The sequence below is a fragment of the Gouania willdenowi genome, chromosome 8, assembly GCF_900634775.1.
Source record: "Gouania willdenowi chromosome 8, fGouWil2.1, whole genome shotgun sequence".
NCBI classification, from domain to species: Eukaryota; Metazoa; Chordata; class Actinopteri; order Blenniiformes; family Gobiesocidae; genus Gouania; species Gouania willdenowi.
Window position 1 is genome coordinate 7,727,531 of NC_041051.1, and position 12,255 is coordinate 7,739,785.

The window sequence follows — 12,255 nt, forward strand, 5'->3', positions numbered from 1 at the left end:
TGAATGCATTTACAGAAACGAACACAAATGCAAACAGGTCACAACACGAATGCAAACCGGTCACAACGGAAGTGTTTCCGGCCGGACCGGTATTACAGTCGGACAGTCGGACGGGTATTATGATATGATAGCCTGATATGAAAAATATAAGAGTATCCTAATCAACTTTCACTTACTTTCATACGCGTTTCGATGTCTTCTTCTTGTTCTTAACTGTTCTGGTGGGTTAAAAACATCCGCCAGAAACGTGTCCGTCTGTAATACCGGTCCGTCGGAAACACTTCCGTTGTAGTCATTTTGCATTTGTGTTGTGACCTTTTTGCATTCGTGTTCATTTCTGTAAATGCATTCACCTGACACTTCCCAGCCACCGTACTCATCTCTACACACAACCATGAAGTTCCTGAGTGACAGCTGCTGACTTCCTGATTGGTTGGCTTGTCATAGCCCTGCCCACTGACAGCAGGGTTGTCACTGAACGGATATGAGTATGGGTCACCAGTTAACACGAGGCCCAGCTTGGTTTGAACACCGCTCATTCAGAGAGTTACTGAGGCTGTGTCCTAATATTCCTCCTATCTCCTTTCCTATCACCTTACCTTAACCCTGTGAATGATGTCACAGGGTTAAGGAAAGGTGTTAGGAGACTTCGTAAATGATTTAGGGAAAGGACATCACATTATTTAGACAATCAGACGCACTTCCACTAGGCGATGTAATAATAATAACAATAATAATAGTAAGGTTAGTGATGAAAAAATGCTGAAAAAATACAAATTTTCCTAAATTAACTTTTAATTAACGTTGTCCTCAGCACACGTTGTTTCTACACAGAGACACAATCACAGACAAACAACTTTTGTTGCATACTGTTCTCTGAGTAGAGCAGAAGCTCCTCCACACAGACAGGAAACAGCTGAGCGCTAACATGTGCACACGTGTCATTTCAACAAATGTTCAGGACGTCTCAAAAACGTTTTACCGATTGTTCTGTGATTATTCAATAGTTCCACTGATGTGATGATTTAGTGTGGGGGTGTGTCCTTATTGTTCTTCCATGCTCATCTTCCAATATGTCAGGAAGTCCAGCACATAGGAAAGGTAAATGTGGTATAGTAATACAGCTCCACCTACTCTCTCAGAATATAGAAAAAGATCTGCTATACATCTTATCTGGTGGACATGCCAGCTCCTCAACAACAGTAGATATTTCCATTACCCTTGGAAATGCACATATCTAAATATCTACATAAAAACTGTGAATGAAAACATCGCAAAAAAAGTTTTTACGCTTTAATGAGGAGGAATTTCAGATGATTCGATATTGAAATGTGTCACAATGGAAACCCTTCTTACACAAATACACGTCACAGAACAGAGTGTTCTAAGGAGGTTCTGAGCGTCCAACTACCTGCAGAGGTAGTCTCACAGGATCAGATTTCACCACAGTTACCAGGTTCCACCCCCAAAACAACCTTCAATGGAAACACGTTCCAAACGCAATTATACTTTGTGGACATTTATAAATGTTGCTTTATATCTGTAATGGAAACCCAGCTAATGTGACGCCTCACAACAGGAGAAGAAACATCCACCACCAGTACTCAGCAGACCAGGAAGTCTGTTACAAAACAGGAAGTATACAGCTGACCTCGTTCAGCTTCAGGACAATAATGTAGAATATGTGAGATGAAGGAGGAGGAAACATGATCACTGGGTAGAGACGCTGAGATGTAGAAACTCCTCATGTTTTCACAACAATAAATCCAATGTGGATAGAAAAACATGAAACTGGACTTTCATCAGATGTAACTAACTGTGATTTTACTCCCTTCTTTTTCACAAGAAATGCAAGTAAAATCTTGAAGACAAAACAGTTTTCACTCAACATCTTTCTTTTCATGAAGACTGTGATGTTAAAAAAAATCATGCTCAGCTGAAAGAAAACTATCTCCAATGTCTACTATCTGATACATTCCTGAGTCTACTTTATCTCAGTGTACTAGGGTAAAGAATCTTGTACTTTTGTTCCACAGGATCAAATTGTCGAAATGATGATCGTTTACCCCCAGCTGTCCATAAATCACCGCAGCGATGATTCGGCCGTTACGCTTTAATGATGCAAAGTCCGTCACAGGTTCTCTCAGAGTGTAGTTTCCATCTACAGGAATGCTGACCTCCACTACTGAAGCAGATGACATCATCACTGAAATATTACACAAACATAAAAACTTATCATCACATCCAGGGTTTAACATAAATATCTGTCTTAAAATCTTTTTAAAAGTGCTGCCACGCAGGGATCATCAGATACAAGTATGAAATATTAAATGTACTACATTGGATCAATGAAAGAATACATTATAAAACTAAACCGTTTGGTAACGCCTGAAACAACCTCCTGTTTATTTGGGTTTGAACATGACTCAGAGAAGACACACCCAGTCTACACTACTAAATCTATGCTATGCTAATTAGCTACTCAATACTCACCATAGCTCTCACAATATTAGATCGTAAAGGATTAAAACATGACGACCATACAGACGTAGAACCGTCTGTAGTGCACATTTTATCCTTTGCGGTGCCTTGTCATGGCTCATAGACACACACAGCACATACAAAGGTTTTTTTTCTCTGCCAAATCACACCATTGGCTACTCAGGCTCATGTCAGCACTACAGAATAGGGTTGGGCATCGTTTGGATTTTAACGATTCTGATTCTCAATTTTGATGCCTGTTCTAAACGATTCTCGATTCTGATTCTTTGGTTTGTGCAGGTCACAGATTTTACAGGAGAATGTTTTCATTTGAAAAAGCCTTTACACAGGCCATTTTTATTAATTCACTTAGTTGATACAGTTTAATTTGGTTGCTGTACTGTAACTAGGGTATTCAATTACAAAGGTTTCCAACTGTAACTGTAAAAGTGAAACTTGCTGAAATAACACTACAAACAAGTTGTCAGCAGTGTAAAAAACCAAGAGCTGCAGACCAGGGGGGATTTGATCAAAGTGTTCTCAGGAAAGCCAGGCTTATGGTTTAAACCGGGTTCAGCTAAGCCGTCTGTGCCCACGCCCCCTTTTACCATTTCATCAAACTCTTCACAGCTTGGAGCTCTCCAGCTGATCCAATCAGCTGACAGTGTTTAGATTAGGTGAACGTCCTAATTAGACCCACAAGATCAATCACAGATTTAATGATTAGAGAGTGACGGCACATGCGCTGCAGCTTTTACGATGAATGAGAAGCCAATAGGAACCAATGCTAAGACCAACAGGACATGATGTCATCTGTTACTGAGCAGTGAAAATAACTGACGGACACGTTAAAAAAAAAAAAAACGGAAAAAAAGGACCGACTGTGGTTTGTACATTTTAAAAGTAGTATATAGCGTGAGGTGTATTTACTGCTTCACGTGTAGGAAATTAAATCATTTAAATTGAACTTTGACTGTGCTAGCCTCAGCATTCCTGGCCAAGCAAAGGAATAGTAGAATCAAAGAACAGGTTTGTTCCTGTTATCACCTCTTTGTTACATTACGATCAAAAATAAACAATCAATCAATGTTTACTTGCTAAGTTTCCAAACTCTGGGCTCCGACCCCCTGCGGAGCCCAGGAGATTTAATCATCCCCACAGGTCACTCAGGATGTTGGAAGAATACCAGCTGTTTGTTTCCACCTCAAAATGAGATCATCATGTGAGGGTCTTATCACCTAAATGGACAAATGTTGCTTCCTTTCTTTGTGTCCCAGAAAAGGGTTGTTAAGTAATCATGTGACATCTGAGAACTTTGTGAAAGATATAAGCTTCTCTCTATTGTTCTTGCTTCAGAGTAAATCTGACCCGGCTGCTCTCACAGGGTTTTTGTCTCTCCCCTGTTCTTTTGATTCTGCTTGTGTTAATAAACTTTGTGTTATTATGCAAGCCAGTTTCAGTGATGATCCCTTTTTCCACACTACATCTTTTTCATCGCTCACATCTCCACCTGGGGAAACCACGACAAGCGCCTTATAACCACACTGAAGCAACCCCAAAGCGCTTTACATATCAGCTCATTCACCCAATCACTCACACATTCACACACCAATGGGACAGGACTGCCATGCAAGGCGCTAGTCGACCACTGGGAGCAACTTAGGGTTCAGTGTCTTGCCCAAAGACACTTCGACACATAGTCAGGTACTGGGATCGAATCCCCAACCTCTCGATCAGAAGACGATCCTCTACCACCTGAGCCACGGTCGCCCGTGTCATTTTATCATAGCAAACAACTGACCATGTGATTACACACTGATCATGTGATCACACACTGATCACGTGACCACACACTGATCGTGTGTTTGATAAGTTTTTTAACACCTGTCAGCGTTTAATAAAAGAGATGATGTAACTCACAATTAAATAACATGTCATTAATAAGACTAGTGAATGTTTGATCAATAGTTTGTTGAACTCAGCACTAAATGAGCAGCAGCGGTGCTGTTGGATGCTGTTTGATGTCACATCCAACACTGTAGATGCTGCAGGTGCAGGTGAGGTGTGCACAGGAGGTGCGTGCACGTGTCAATAAAAAAATAATTAACAACTCCTCCTTCCGTCACTGTCTGTAGAGCCGAGGCAGCAGCCCCTTCCCCGCTACAGAGAGACAGCAGCGGCAGAGGACTGTCCTACACTTCTTCATTTAGCGGGGCTAAATTAAAGCTGTTAACTTCTAGAATTAGTCTACATTCTGGATGAACTCATCCTTTAGTAATGCCATAAGTTGATCATTTAAATCGTAAGAGTGGCGCTGTCTATGATACGGCAGGAGAAGAAGTGATCAGCATACACATGCACATGCACACGCACACACATACGCACACACACACTGCAGTCACGTTCTGAACGCACCTTATACAAACCCCGCGTAAACAAACAGATCAAGCCGCGGAAAAAAAATTGTGCGAGCATTTAGGAATCTGTAAAAAAAAAAAATCAAATTCAAACATCTTTGTAACGGTTCCAGAACCGGATATTACGAACCGGTTTTTGGTGCCCAACCCTACTACAGACACACCAAAGAATTAATCAGAGCTCAATAAGCGCAGAAATACGATCTGCTAATAAAATAAAAATAAAAACAATCTCCCCTCCCTCTCCCCAACTGGACTCTACATCTTCCCACCACTTGCTTTGCTGTCACTCTCTAACATCCTTTAAACTTCCTCCTGTTGTTGTTTACATACTCACCGAGGCAGAAGAAGAAGCAGGTCAGCCTCAGCATTAGCTCCATGTTGCAGCTACAAACACACTTTCTGCAGAAAGACACACACATTAAAGGGGAGGTATGATGAAAAAATCACTTTATAATGGTGTTGCTACAGTGATATAAATGTCTTTAGTCTCATTCAGTAGGAAAAAGTTGAAAAGGTTATGTTTCCTCCCTCCAATGTTATTCCACATTTTGTAATTAAAGTCAGCTCCAAACAGGACAGTTGGATTTTGCCCGGCGTGTGATGTCACCGACCGGAAACTCCTTCTCCTACCATGGACATAATACATGCCTCCTAGAATGTGAGCTCTTCCCTCTCCAACTATCTAACAGCTAAAACCAACACTGTGGTTTAATATAGAATATATATATATTATACTTTATTGATATACATGTAAATGCAGACTGCACTACGTTTTCTGCTGCTTGTGTCTGGAGTCCCTGCTCGGAGCCACGGACCCATTGTTTACACCCATCAGCTGTTAGCACTCCATGCTAATGCTACACCAGCCTATGCAGTGAGACCTGACATCCCTCATGAACTGAGGAGGAACTGGCGAGCAACAGGACAAAGCGCAAGAGCAATGAGGAGAAGATATCCTGTCCTCCAGTCTGTCATCATGTGGAATGTTAGATCTATCTCCATTAAGATGGACGAGCTAGAGGCGCTAACTCAGCATCTAACGCTAACACTGGACACAATAATGGGCAACTTCCAACTTTTATGCAGCCACTTGACGACGAAGAGCGGTGAGCGGAGAGGAGGGGTTCTGGCTGTGTTTGTAAACGATAGATGGTGTAAAACCACTATCAAGGAGCAGTTTTGTAGTAAGGATATTGATGTGTGAGGAAGAGGATGTTCAGCTGCTGAGAGGATGATAAAACTGTTTTTCGTACTCAAAATCTCAACAGCCGCTTAAATATCCATGTGTTTTACTGCAATGTGCAGTTTTTTGAAAACAATAACAAGAGTGCGTGGATAGAAAAATATAATCGCTAGTGATCAGCTGTTGTGTGTGGCTAGCATCTACAGACACGCCTACTCATGAATTTACATAAGTAGTCCGCAAATCAACCTGTTTTTAGAATAAGCCTTTTCACACTCTCGCTCTGGTTCAGTTCTTCTACATTTGGTCAAAGGTCAGAGAGATAAACTCTCCATGGCTGACGGTGTAGGAAGCCAGTCTGACAGAGATTTACATTATTTTACCTGTTGGAGCGTTGATTCCTTAAAAGATGCTTTGCGCAAACGTGGCATCAGTCTCCAAGGCAGAAAGACAGAGTTAGCTGCTAAAGCTAATGCTGCACACGAGCTAAAAATTCTGTTTTTTTCTTACGGTTCAACAGTGACTCAGGTTATAGTCACATTTAGTAAACATGATTCGGCTGATCAGTGCTGTTTCACTTCATCAGAAAATACTTTAATTATTAAGTTAAATAAACAACCAATTAACATGAAGTTTACATAGTTTACTACTTAATCACTTATTTGTCAAAATAAGTAAATGGAGGTTGTTTTGTCAAATGTATGTGTCCTGGCTACACTGCTTAGGCTCCAAGTGTTCTAGGTATATTGCACTGGTATGATGTGCAGTACTAAACATGATAAAAGGCCAAAATAATGGTCAGATTCAAGTGATTAAAAATAGGTGATACAGTATATTCTGTTCTCTCCTCTAAAAATCTCACAGTACCACTATGTAACGACGAGGTGACGTTACACATGGACTGTTATAATGTATACATGGTAAATTGTGTGAACAGACTGGCAGTGCTTAATGAAATTCAGAAGACACATTCTGTTGTATTGATTTAATGAATTTGCTTAAATTGACATCATGAGGACAGGTGATGAAGCACATGGTTCAGGCCACAGGGTTTCAGCATTCATCTAGTGATAAAAACAGAAAATACATTTTAAGATAATTGATAAATAACTTAGCAGTGACATGATAGATAGATATAACCATTAAATATGTTCTCTTATTCTGGGTGTGATTGAAATGCAATATACAGCAATGCTTACCTGTGCATGGCCTCTTCCTCTTTCCTGTGGTGTCCTGGTGAAAGAATTCCCCGGGGGCTGTGGACACCTTTTTATAGTTCCAGGTGGGAGAGACCAAGAGGGACTAAGGAACAGGGGAGCTTGATGTTTAGAAATCAATGTAAATAATTAGTTTAATCATTTAGGGGATCTGAATAAGGGTAATTATATTAATAAAGGCTTATTGTTTATGATGGTGTCTGTTAAGAATTATTTGTGTAAATATTTATGTTGTACTTTTAATATGTAAATCAAATGTCACCCCATGCTTGGTACAGGCTAATTAAGGATGCACCTCCATTCTGGTCAGTAGGAGTTGAGTGGAGATTGAAATGCACTGTGCTTGTGGTGCCAATGGAAAATAAAAAGACAAAAACCTGATGCATCAAAACTCTGGAGCCTGGTTGCCTCATTGATTGCCTCCACTGCTACGGTTGCTCTTTGACACACTACCATTAATATATTTTCATTTATAATATTAAACAATATAATGTATATTCATCCACTTTATTCACACATTCAGCTAACCATAGATTACAGCAGGCACATCATATTTTGCATTTCCTCATCCATTAAAAACAAATAAAAAATCGGGCTCCGAGTATGGGGTGCCAAGTGTAGAAATTTAGTATAAAAGTTTTAGCTAACACATTTTCATTATTTATCTCACTTTTCTCATATTTAGCACATTTTCCTACATTTAACACAACATTTAACCACATATATAGAGGTAAAAAAAAAGCATTAAATCTAAATATATAAATCTAAATGGTATATGTTATATCTAAATGTTAAATCTATATCTAAATTTTAAATCTAAATCTAAATGTTATATGTTATATCTAAATGTTAAATCTAAGTCTAAATGTTAAATCTAAATGTTTAATGTAAATCTAAATGTTAAATCTAAATGGTTAAATCTAAATCTAAATGTTATATATCATATCTAAATGTTAAATGTTAAATCTAAATCTAAATGTGGAACTTAAATGTTTCGCACAAATGCTAATTGACCCCGCCCCTTGTAACCTCAACCAATACACAAGCAGAGACACACAAAACCGCTCCCTCCCACCTCTTCACCGATGCCCTCTTGGAGTATGTACACCTTTTTGTACATCCAACCTTCAAACACATACTCATTTGGACATAATTGACAATTCTACGTAAGCTCCTACCACGATATGAATACAAACTTCCAACGGGCACTGTACCATTCTATTTTTTTAAGAAAGGTCTGTGTATCTCCCCATCTGCTCGACCTGAAACTTTGTCAACGGCTTCCAAATACCCAAAGTGTTTGAGTGGAACAGGCTTCACCGAATGACAGTAGCTCTAACATGTTGTTAGAGCTACTGTCTTTACCGCAGAGCAACTATTTATTCCTGGTGATTGTTTTCCGGAGTTTTACTGGACTTTCTACAGGTGATTAGTTCTTATCTCCTTCCGCTCCGCGGCCAAAACTGAAACTGTGCGTTATTGTCTGTCACGGTTGATTGGCGGTGTGGACCCAAATGCAAGGAGAGATGGAGGCAGGATGGATGCATAGCATTCTTGGAACCAGTCCATGTTTATTTCCAAAATAAAACATAAATCCAAAAGACAGGAGGTACAGGGAGCAAGAACCAGACACAGCAGGACACGAAGAGGGAGACAATGACACTAACAACAGCAACAAACCAGCAAACACACTGTGACCAAGCACTCAGCTAAATAGTGGAGGAGGCGTGATTGGGAATGGGCCACACCTGGGTGAAAACATGAGGGAGCTAATCAGTCACCAACCAAGCACACAGACATCACTGGGGGGTGGAGCCACAAGCAGGAATACCTGAAACACAGACAAGAGTTAAACATGACCAGACTCAAACCAATGAACAAAGACACAGAATAACTTAAAGAGGACCCCAAGGGCTAAATAACAAACAGAACCTGACATTCTCAAGCTGTTGCTTCAAAACTACAATCAAAATAAAAGTGAAAACAGTTCTCGTGTGGTGTTCTGTGTTATAGCCGACAATAAAAGGTTTGTTGTGTGTTTTTCCTGATAGACGTGATAAATCACGTTTGCACCCTGACCAATCAGAGCCTTCCAAACCTCCAGACCTAAAGCAAAATTATCTAAAGGCAAATAAACCTGTTTTCCATGTAAACATCAGTTTAGGAATTACAATTACCATGTAAACACAAAGCAGAACACTTTAATTCCGAATGTTTTTACTCAGAATAACTAAATCCGTATTAAAAAAACATCATGTGACCGTGACCATTGCCTAGTATGAATATAGAGTGTGAGTGTTGGTGGTGGTCAGAGGGACCAATGGCACACTACAGCAGCCTCGCTTTCATCAGTCTGCCCCAGGGCAGCTGTGGCTACAATAGTAGCTTACCACCACTAAGTGTAGAGTGAAAAAATAATGCCTTAATTCTGTAAAGCGCTTTGAATGTCTATGATAAAGTGCTATATAAAATCCAGTGCATTATTATTATTATTATTATTATTATTAATATTATTATTAAAGTTGAAATTTTCGAGAATAAAATTGAAAAATAATGTCGAGATTAAAGTCGAAATTTTAAAATTGAACTAAAAATACAATGGTTTCAATAAGTTTGAGAACAAAAGCTGAGAATGAGAGCGATAATAATTTCATTCAGCATTTCCAAATAATAATGAAACTCTCATCAGCCCCTACAGTCAGAAAACATCACAGGAATGTGAAAACTGGAACTGCTCAATATGCATTACATTAATGCTGACTGGACTTTAAATTTAATTTCTTTTATGCTCCCTTTGTACATTTTGTGTTTAAATTTTAGTTTATATATAGGTAATTGCTTCTCATATTTTATTTTATTTTAGTACTTGTTATTTTAGCTTTGTTTTTATTTCCTACCAATACACCAAGACAAATTCCTCGTATATGTAAATGTACTTGGCAATAAAAAAACAATTCTTATTCTGATTCTGATAATGTAATGTTTTGGAAATGTTTGAATAACTCCAAATGTATACTAATCTATATGAATTTAAAACCAATATTACTATTATTAAATGAAATGTCTCTGTTTAAAAAAGGCAGTGGCTATGCGTACGGTTGCCGCATCAATATACCAAAATTCTATCCGTACGCAGCGCCCCTATTTGGCCAGTTTAGGTCACGTGACTAACCTTAACCCTAAGAATTGTTGCGATATTGGGTTATAACCTAACCCTAAACCTAAGATGCTACGTACGTGTACTTTGGTAAACGCACCAATAGCACCGGGGGTTGTTCAAATGGCAACTGTACAAATGGACACTTTCTTAAAAATATTAATATGATTATTGTCATTGCCCTTATTTTATATATCACTAATATATACATACAGTACATATATATTTACACACACGAGAGAAAGAGAGATATTCACTAAAATATTGTTTAGTTATAGGTATAGGTTTAAGCATTTTGTGACTGTTGTTAACATGACCTTCACAGCTCACCTCCCTGACAGTTTGTTATTAGGTGTTGTTATGGCAATTATTATATTAATCATATCATCAAATGTGTGTTCATGTGTACAATTTGTCATGTGTTAATACACAATGACTGCATTATTCTTTGTAGTTTTGAACAGCTGAGTCATGTTAGCACACAGATAAGACACCAGCATGACCTTCAAGGCCAAAGACGGGCTCACATGCAGACACACACACACACTCACATTCACATCAACACTTACACACACACATCAACTGACGCACACACACTATCCAAGACAGATATCAGTGGCGCCAGCCTTCCTCAATACATCCACCTCGTCATCATTCTCCAACGTCTCCACTGTTGGGGGCATCTGACCCCCTCCTTTCCTCTCATCACGGTGGAACTTTTCTCTATCTGTATAAAGTTTAAGCTGTGGAACTTTCCCATTAGTTGCTAGCCGTTTGCCCTTCCTACAGGATGGAAGCTTTTTTTGTACTATTTTTCATTTAGTTTATAATAAATCCTTTTTTTTATAAAATCATCATGCTTTGACAGGACTTCATCATTCAACTAGAGAGAAAATCATGTCTCCAAATGAGGGCAACCGCAAAATTGCAGTGACAGTGTCAATGTGAACACCCCCATAAAGGCCATTCTGCATGCCTTTTATCTCCATAATAATGACTAATTCATCCTCCTCATTGTAACGTCCTAAATGAGTAACCTTTGACTGTGTGGCTACACAGATAAACATGTTTCATTTTCTGTCTGACTAATTATTTGATTACATAATCCATACAGTATGTTCTTAGTCGTGCAATTTCTGATTAACACCCAGTCACTTTCTTAGGTTCCTGTTGTGGTTTGTACCTCCAATGTTGTTGCCCACATGGCACATTTGGCATGTCACTGTTTTAGAGTGTATACATGTTGCAATACTTAGAGCCTGATCATTTTATTTATTTTTAATTTAATTCATTGATGTTATTCAATTATTTAGTTAAAGAACTCTCACAGGGCCTCTGTCTCTGGTTGTCCTGTTTTTTTTTATTCTGCTTGTTTTACTAAACTTTGTATTATTTTGCAAGTCAGTTTCAACGAAGACCTTTTTTCCACACTTCACCTGTTTTACCATCTAAGTCATCACCTGGGGGAGTCATGACAGCTTGTACACAACCTTTATTATTGGTGAGTGACCTAAGCCATAATTATGACATATTTAATATATATATATATATATATATATATATATATATATATATATATATATATATATATATATATATATATATATATATATAAATTTTGCTTTATTTTAGTTTATATATATATATACTGTCAGGAATGGGTTTCAAATACTTCAGTGACGTATCACTAAAAGTGACAAATCTGCTTCAGGCCAACACACAAATAAATCACAAAGGCCTAACACATCCATTAATTATTCCATATGGTCTGCTTTTTGTCTCCATAAAGGTCTCTCC